This window comes from Hordeum vulgare, chromosome 3H (genome assembly GCF_904849725.1).
Source record: "Hordeum vulgare subsp. vulgare chromosome 3H, MorexV3_pseudomolecules_assembly, whole genome shotgun sequence".
NCBI classification, from domain to species: domain Eukaryota; kingdom Viridiplantae; phylum Streptophyta; class Magnoliopsida; order Poales; family Poaceae; genus Hordeum; species Hordeum vulgare.
In genome coordinates, this window is record NC_058520.1 from 572,011,167 (window position 1) to 572,020,507 (window position 9,341).

Genomic DNA, 9,341 nt, shown 5'->3' on the forward strand with positions numbered 1-9,341 from the left:
CACCCTTTGGTGGGGGTGGATCCCCAAGCAGTTCAACATGCAAATTAGTCTTAAGGATAGGATATTGTTCTAAGACAACTCTATCTATCTCATCCCTTTCATCCATATGCATATCATTTTCATGCTCAAGCAAGTATTGCTCTAAGGGATCAGTAGCAGGCACGGCAATAGAAGCTAAGGCAATAGTTTCATCCTTACTAGGCAACTCTTTTCATGAGGTTGTCTACCAAACTTGGAGAAATTGAACTCGTGTGACACACCTTCAAAGCCAACAGTGACAGTTTGCTTCTCACAATCAATATGAGCATTGACGGTATTAAGGAAGGGTCTGCCAAATATGGTGGGACAAAAGCTATCTTGGGTGGTAGAAAGAACGAGGAAATCAGCAGGATACTTCGTTTTACCACACAAGACTTCAACATCCCTAACAAGTCCCACATGGCAAATAGTATCTCTATTGGCAAGCTGAATGGTGACATCAATAGGCTCCATCTCAACAGGTGCAATCTCGTCTTTAATTTCATCATATAAGGATTGAGGTATTGCACTAACACTAGCACCCATGTCACATAAACCATGATAACAATGATCTCCTATCTTAACAGAAACAACAGGCGTGCCAACAACACGCCTATGTTTGTCTCTAGCGTGTGGTTTAGCAATTCTAGCAGCATCTTCACAGAAGTGAATATCATGGCCATCAACATTGTCGGATAGGAGATCTTTGACAATAGCAATGCTAGGTTCAACTCTAATTTGCTCAGGGGGTGTAGGTGTTATAATGTAGCCTCTACGTATCATAGTTGAAGCTTTAGAATGATCCTTTATCCTAACAGGGAAAGGTGGTTTCTCAATGTAAGCATTGTGAACAATAGGATCATTATAGGCAATGACCTTCTCTTCAACTGGATTGGGTTTAACTACATTGACTTCTAAGGGAGGATGATACTCAAACCACTTCTCTTTGGGAAGATTAACATGAGCAGCAAATGATTCACACAATGAAGCTACTACCTCAGAGTCAAGTCCATACTTAGCGCTAAAATCACAAAAAGTATTTGTTTCAACAAAGGATTTAACGCAATCAAACTTGAAATTCATACCTGATTGCTTACCTTCATCAAGCTCCCAATCTTCAGAGTTGCGTTTAATTCTTTCCAATAAATTCTATCTGAAGTCAATATCTCTCTTCATAAAAGAACCGGTACAAGAAGTGTCAAGCATGGTGCGATCATCATGAGAAAGCCGAGCATAGAAGTTTTGAATGATAATTTCTCTCGAGAGATCATGGTTGGGGCATGAATATAACATTGATTTAAGCCTCCCCCAAGCTTGAGCGATGCTTTCTCTGTCACGAGGCCAAAAATTATAAATATAATTCGGATCACGATGTACTAGATGCATAGGATAAAACTTTTGATGAAATTCCAATTTCAATCGATTGTAGTTCCATGATCTAGTATCATCACATAGCCTATACCAAGTCAACGCCTTATCCCTCAAAGATAAGGGAAATACCTTCTTATTGACCTCATCCTCGGGCAAACCTGCAAGCTTAAATAAACTGCAAACTTCATCTACATATATTAGATGCAAGTCTGGATGCGATGTTCCATCTCCTGTAAAAGGATTAGTGAGCAGTTTCTCAAGCATTCCCGAAGGAAATTCATAGCAAATATTTTCAGTAGGTGCAGCAGGTTGAGGAGTAACTCTTTGTGCTTCCGTTCGAGGTGAAGATACCCCGAACAAGCCCCTCAAAGGATTAGTTTCCATAGTGACAAGTGACAATAAATTTCAGCACACTATATAAATGTTTCCTTACGAAGTTCCACTTACCAAAGGCGCTTCACTCCCCGGCAACGGCGCCAGAAAAGAGTCTTGATGACCCACAAGTATAGGGGATCTATCGTAGTCCTTTCGATAAGTAAGAGTGTCTAACCCAACGAGGAGCAGAAGGATCTGACAAGTGGTTTTCACCAAGGTAATATTGTTGCTCGCTACGCCTATAGGGATTTCCTTGGCAAGTATGCAAAGGATTCCCCCGCGGCCTTGGAGCCTTGCGTTGGTGTTCCCTGGAAGAGGAAAGGGTGATGTAGCGCAGCGGCGGTAAGTATTTCCCTCAGTTTGAGAACCAAGGTATCAATCCAGTAGGAGGATCGCGTCAAGTCACAAGTACGTGCACAAACACAAAGAGCTTGCACACAACGCTATGAAGGGGTTGTCAATCCCTTATAGATTGTTTGCAAAGTTAGAACTGAAAGCAAAAAGTAAACAAAGCAAAGTAAAAGTAAAAGCTGAGATGATAATTGTGAGTAGACCCGGGGGGCGTAGTGTTCACTAGTGGCTTCTCTCATGAAAGCAAGTAGACGGTGGGTGAATGAATTACTGTCGAGCAATTGATAGAACCACGCAAAGTCATGACGTTATCCATGGCAATGATCATACATATAGGCATCACGTCCAAAACAAGTAGACCGATACTTTCTGCATCTACTACTATTACTCCACATGTCGGCCGCTATCCAGCATGCATCTAGTGTATTGAGTTCATAAGAACAGAGTAACGCCTTAAGCAAGATGACATGATGTAGATGGACAATCTCAAATCTATGATGAAAGCCCATCTTGTTACCCTTGATGGCAAAAATGCGTGCGTGCCTTGCTGCCCCTTGTGTCACTTGGAAATGTCACCGCACGGTATGAACCCAAAACCAAGCACTTCTCCCATTGCAAGAATCATAGATCTAGTTGGCCAAACAAAACCCAAGACTCGGAGAGACTTACAAGGATATCAAATCATGCATATAAGAAATCAACAAAGACTCAAATATAATTCATAGATAATCTGATCATAAATCACAATTCATCGGATCTCGACAAACACACCGCCAAAGAGGATTACATCGGATAGATCTCCATGAAGATCATGGAGAACTTTGTATTGAAGATCCAAGAGAGAGAAGAAGCCATCTAGCTACTAACTACGGACCCGTAGGTCTGAAGTAGACTATTCACGAGTCATTGGAGAGGCAATGATGTTGATGTAGAAGCCCTCCAACTCCAAAGTCCCCTTTGGCAGGGCACCAGGAAGGGTCTCTAGATGAGATCTCACGAAAACGGAAGCTTGCGGCGGCGGAAAAGTGGTTTCATGGACGCCCTTATTTTTTCTGGGATTTTAGGGAATATATAGGCCAAAGAGCTAGGGCAGGGGAGCTCCAGGGGGGCCACAAGCCTGGTAGCCGCGGGCCCCCTAGTCGCGGCTACAGGGCTTGTGGGCTCCCTGTGGGCTTCCTGCCTTGGCCTTCAAGTCCCCCGATCTTCTTCTGTTCTGGAAAAATTCATTTCGGGGATTTTATTCCATTTGGACTCCGTTCCAAAATCAGATCTGAAAAGAGTCAAAAACACAGAAAAAACAGGAACTGGCACTTGGCACTGAATTAATAAGTTAGTCCCAAAAAAGATATAAAAGGTATATAAAACATCCAAAGTTGACAAGATAATGGCATGAAACCATAAAAAATTATAGATACGTTTGAGACGTATCAAGCATCCCCGAGCTTAACTCCTGCTCGTCCTCGAGTAGCGAAGTGATAAAGAATGAATTTTTGATGCTTTCATGCTACCTAGCATAGATGTCCTTTCTAACTCCTCTTATGTGACATGAATGTTCAGATCCGTTAGATTCAAAACAATTGTTTGCTATTGACGTGGAGACAATAATACTTCAAGCAAACTAGCAAGGTAATCATGAACTTTCAAAATAACAAGGCCAAAAGAAAGTTATCCCTACAAAATCATATAGTATGGCTATGCTCTATCATCCTTGCACAACGAATTTAAATCATGCACAACCTCGGTATTGGCCAAGTAATTGTTTTCACACCTTTACTTTCTCAAACTTTTTCAACTCTCACGCAATACATGAGCGTGAGCCATGGTTTTAGCACTATAAGTGGAATGGAGTGTGGTGGAGGTTGCAAGGCAAATAAGGAGAAGATGGTCACATTGACTAGGCATATCATTGAGCTATGGAGATGCTCATCAATAGATATCAATGTGAATGAGTAGGGATTGCCATACAAATGATGCACTAGAGCTAAGAGTATGTGAAAGCTCTTAAAGAAAACTGGTGGGTGTGCATCCAACTTGCTTGCTCACGAAGACCTAAGGCAATTTTGAGGAAGCCCATCATTGGAATATACAAGCCAAGTTATATAATGAAAATTTCTCACTAGCTATATGGTGGTGACAAAACGAGAGACTCTCAATCATGAAGGTCATGGTGCTTAATATGCACAAGTGTGGAAAGGAGATAGTAGCATTGTCCCTTCTCTCTTTTGCTCTCATTTTTTGGTGGGATCTTTGGCCTCTTTTTTTTTCTTTTTTTATTTTATTTTTGTGGGCATCTTTGGCCTCTTTATGTAAATGGGCTTTGCTCGCCTCTTTTATTTCCTCACATGGGACAATGCTCCATCAATGATGATCATCACACTTACAACTCAAAACTTAGAGCAATGCTGACTCTATATGAAATGCCTTCGGTAGTGTACCGTGACAATGATCTAGCATGGCATAGACATCAATGGAAACATCATGCTAGCTATCTTATGATCATGCAATGTCAATGTAGAAGTGGCGGCACATGTCATGGTGGTAGTTGCATGGCAATATATCTCGGAATGGCTTTGAAAATGCCATGGTAGGTAGGTATGGTGGCTGTTTAGAGGGAGGCTAATGGTGGTTTTATGCACCGGCGAAAGTTGCGCGGCACTAAAGAAGATAGTTATGGTGGAAGGTGAAAGTGCATCTAAACCATGGACTCAACATTAGTCATGAAGAACTCATATACTTGTTGCAAAAGTTTTAGTAGTAATCGAAACAAAGCATTCAACGCATACTCCTAGGGGAAGGGTTGGTAGGTATAAACCATCGCGCGATCCCGACCGCTACACAAAGGATGACAGTCAATAAACTAATCATGCTCAGACTTCATCACATTGCGGTTCACCATACGTGCATGCTACGGGAATCACTAAATTCAACACAAGTATTTCTAGATCCACAACACTTTACTAGTATAACTTCAATATTACCACAACCACAACTCAAAACTAATTGAGATGAATCAAACTTCTCTAACTACTCAATGCACATCAAGGTGGAAGTTTTCATATCCCTTTGGATAACTACCCCTCTTGAGACTACTTTCATAGCATAGATCAACTACCACGCCACGCACTGCCGTGCTCCAAAAGATAGAAGTGAAGCACATAGAGAAAAATCAACTAGCTCAAAAGATATAAGTGAAACACATGTGAGCTGAATTGCCTAACAAAAGGATATAAGTGAAGCTCGACAAAATCACAGTGAGTGCATGTATCTCTCTCTAGGTGTGCAGCAAGGAATATTGTGACACAACAAAAATAAAAGACTCCTACGATACAAGACGCTCCAAGCAAAACACATAACATGTGGTGAATAAAAATATAGCCCCAAGTAACGTTACCGATGGATTGAAGACGAAAGAGGGGATGCCTTCCCGGAGCATCCCCAAGCTTAGGCTTTTTCAGCATCCTTGAATCAACTTGGGGTGCCTTGGGCATACCCAAGCTTGAGCTCTTGCCACTCTTTATCTCTTTGTCCATAAGAACTTCACCCAAAACTTGAAAACTTCACAACACGAAACTTAAACAGAAACTCGTGATATCATTAGTATAAGAAAGCAAATCACCACTTCCTTAGGTACTGTAGCAAACTTAAATTCTACTTATGTTGATGTTGGGTTACTGTATTTTCAATCTTCCATGGCTAATACCCCCCAATACTATCCATAGTTTAATCAAAATAAGCAACCAACTCAACAAAAACAGAATCTGTTAACAACAGATCAGTCTGTAGCAATCTGTATACTTCGTATACTTCTGGTACTTCAAAAAAATTTAAAAATTACGACGGTCTGGGTAAAAAGTATATCAATCAGGAGCAAAAATAATCAACTCAAAAGCTCTTTCTGCATAAAAATGAAAAATCATCTCGTGAGAGAAAAGTTCTGTCTTTTTCCAGCAGGATCAAACAACCATTACCAAGACTAGTCATAAAGCTTTTGCTTGGCTCAAACACAAAAAGAAACACAAAAAACACAATCACAACATAATTATGAAAGTGTGGACGCAACAAAACAGAAAGAAAAAGATAAATTCATTGGGTTGCCTCCCAACAAGCGTGATTGTTTAACGCCCTTAGCCAGGCATTGATAATTCAATGATGCTCACATAAACGACAAGAATTGAAGCACAACGAGAGCATCATAAAGCATTTGAAAATCACATCTAAGTCTAACATACTTCCTATGCATAGGCATTTTATAGGAAAACAAGTTGTCAAGATAACCAATAGTTACCATATGCAAGGAAGAAGAAAGAGACAATATCAATCTCAACATAACGAGAGGTGATTTAGTGATATGAAAGTTTCTACCACAATATTTTCATCTCTCATAACAATTACATGTGGGATCATATTCAAATTCAACCATATAGCTATCATATAGGATATTCTTTTCATGATCCACATGCATGCAAAGTTGACGCTCTTCAAAAATAGTGGGATTATCATCAACTAAAGTCATGACTTCTCCAAACCCGCTTTCAATATTATTGCAAATATCATATTCATCATGAGGCTTAAACAAATTTTCAAGAACATAAGAAAAATCATCGCCCCACTCATGATCATTGCATCAAGTAGTGGACATAGCAAAACTACCATCCCCAAGCTTAGGGTTTTGCATATTTTTAGCATGATTGTCACTAATAGAATTTATAGTGAAACCATTGAAATCATGCTTTTCATCCAAGGAGCCCTCGTGAATCACTTCATAAATTTCTTCCTCACAATTTTCAGATTCACGCATCTCAAGCAAAACTCCATAAATATAGTCAAGTTCACTCAGCTCACTGGCAATTGGATCAACATAATTGGATCTCTTAAAGAGATTAGCAAGTGGATGAGGATCCATATCACTAGATTTTCAGCAAGCGAAGATGCAAGCATATTGAAGGCACGTGGCACACAAGCGAACAAAAAGCAAGCGAGAGAAAAGGGCGAACAAAAAAGGCAAACGAAAACGGCAAACAAAAAAGGCAAATTGGTGAAGTGGGGGAGAGGAAAACGAGAGGCAACTGGCAAACAAAGTAAATGCAAGAGATGAGTTTGTGACACTTACTTGGATGAGTTCTTGACTTGATCTTCCTCCCCGGCAACGGCGCCAGAAATCCTTCTGCTGCTGGCTACGCCTATAGGGATTTCCTTGGCAAGTATGCAAAGAATTCCCCCGCAGCCTTGGAGCCTTGCGTTGGTGTTCCCTTGAAGAGGAAAGGGCGATGTAGCACAACGGCGGTAAGTATTTCCCTCAGTTTGAGAACCAAAGCATCAATCCAGTAGGAGGATCGCGTCAAGTCACAAGTACCTGCACAAACACAAAGAGCTTGCACCCAACACTATGAAGGGGTTGTCAATCCCTTATAGATTGTTTGCAAAGTGAGAACTGAAAGGAAAAAGTAAACAAAGCAAAGTAAAAGTAAAAGCTAAGATGATAATTGTGAGTAGACCCGGGGGCCGTAGTGTTCACTAGTGGCTTCTCTCATGAAAGCAAGTAGACGGTGGGTGAACGAATTCCTATCGAGCAATTGATAGAACCGCGCAAAGTCATGACGTTATCTATGGCAATGATCATACATATAGGCATCACATCCAAAACAAGTAGACTGATACTTTCTGCATCTACTAATAGTACTCCACACGTCGACCGCTATCCAGCATGCATCTAGTGTATTGAGTTCATAAGAACAGAGTAACGCCTTAAGCAAGATGGCATGATGTAGATGGACAATCTCAAATCTATGATGAAAGCCCATCTTGTTACCCTTGATGGCAACAACACGATGCGTGCCTTGCTTCCCCTTCTGTCACTGGGAAAGGTCACCGCACGGTATGAACCCAAAACCAAGCACTTATCAAATTGCAAGAATCATAGATCTAGTTGGCCAAACAAAGCCCAAGACTCGGAGAGACTTACAAGGATATCAAATCATGCATATAAGAAATCAGCTAAGACTCAAATATAATTCATAGATAATGTGATCACAAATCCACAATTCATCGGATCTCGACAAACACACCGCCAAAGAGGATTACATCGGATAGATCTCCATGAAGATCATGGAGAACTTTGTATTGAAGATCCAAGAGAGAGAAGAAGCCATCTAGCTACTAACTACGGACCCATAGGTCTGAAGTAGACTACTCACGAGTCATTGGAGAGGCAATGATGTTGATGTAGAAGCCCTCCAGCTCCAAAGTCCCCTCCGACAGGGCACCGGGAAGGGTCTCCATATGAGATCTCGCGGAAACGGAAGCTTGCGGCGGCGGAAAAGTGGTTTCATGGAAGCCCTTATTTTTTCTGGGATTTTAGGGAATATATAGGCCAAAGAGCTAGGGCAGGGTAGCTCCAGGGGGGCCACAAGCCTGGTAGCCGCGGGCCCCCGTGGCCGCGGCTACAGGGCTTGTGGGCTCCCTGTGGGCCTCCTGCCTTGGCCCTCAAGTCCCCCGATCTTCTTCTGTTCTGGAAAAATTCATTTCGGGGATTTTATTCCATTTGGACTCCGTTCCAAAATAAATCTGAAAAGAGTCAAAAACACAAAAAAACAGGAACTCGCACTTTGCACTGAATTAATAAGTTAGTCCCAAAAAAGATATAAAAGGTATATAAAACATCCAAAGTTGACAAGATAACAACATGAAACCATCAAAAATTATAGATACGTTTGAGACGTATCAAATATCTGCAAGCAGAGAAATTATCTGTAACAAGTAGTTGTGCGGTGAGATGATTCGTAGCAAGTAGCAAGTAACAAAAGTAACAACGATGCCGCAAAGTGTCCCAATCCCTTTTGTAGCAAGGGAAAAGCCTGGACAAAGTCTTATAGGAGGTAAAACGCTCCCGAGGACACATGGGAATTTCAGTCAATCTAGTTTTCATCATGTTCATATGATTCACGTTCGTTACTTTGATAGTTTGATATGTGGGTGGACCGGCGCTTGGGTACTGCCCTTACTTGGACAAGCATCCCACTTATGATTAACCCCTCTTGCAAGCATCCGCAACTACGAAAGAAGAATTAAGACAAAGTCTAACCATAGCATTAAACTAGTGGATCCAAATCAGCCCCTTACGAAGCAACGCATAAACTAGGGTTTAAGCTTCTGTCACTCTAGCAACCCATCATCTACTTACTACTTCCGAGTGCCTTCCTCTAGGCCCAAATAATGGTGAAGTGTTA